Source organism: Sander vitreus, chromosome 15 (genome assembly GCF_031162955.1).
Source record: "Sander vitreus isolate 19-12246 chromosome 15, sanVit1, whole genome shotgun sequence".
Lineage (NCBI taxonomy): Eukaryota > Metazoa > Chordata > Actinopteri > Perciformes > Percidae > Sander > Sander vitreus.
In genome coordinates, this window is record NC_135869.1 from 27,835,132 (window position 1) to 27,835,767 (window position 636).

Below are 636 nucleotides of genomic sequence, written 5' to 3' on the forward strand. Positions count from 1 at the left end.
GGAATTCATTTTAGTTTAGTTTAGTTTTAGTTAGCCTAGTTTGTGTTTGTGGAGTGTTTTTGCAAGTTTTAGTTTTTCCAGAAAGGTTTAGTTTTAGTTCTTCTATACTTTCATGTAGCCTAGTTTTAGTTTTTATTAGGGCTGTCAAAATAACGCAGATTAATCCATTCCATATTGAGGTTTGACCCGGAGCCGTTCTAGCACCATTGGACTGTAAAATGAAGGAGGGAGACGAGAATGTGCTGCCTGGATCATTAACTGGAACATTTACTTGTAAAAATCTTCTTCCTGCCAACCCTGGCTACCGAAATCTGGTGCCACTGATATGTCTGCTCTTCTCTCTGATGCTCTGAAACAGAAACACCGCTGCACATGACGCTAGTTAACACTATACTCAACAGCAGCTAACGTTAGCCTACCGCTAGCTAGTTAACACTATACTCAACAGCAGCTGACGTTAGGCTACTGCTAGCTAGTTAACACTGTACTCGACAGCAGCTGACGTTAGCCTACCGCTAGCTAGTTAACACTGTACTCGACAGCAGCTGACGTTAGCCTACCGCTAGCTAGTTAACACTATACTCAACAGCAGCTAATGTTAGCCTACCGCTAGCTAGTTAACACTATACTCGACAG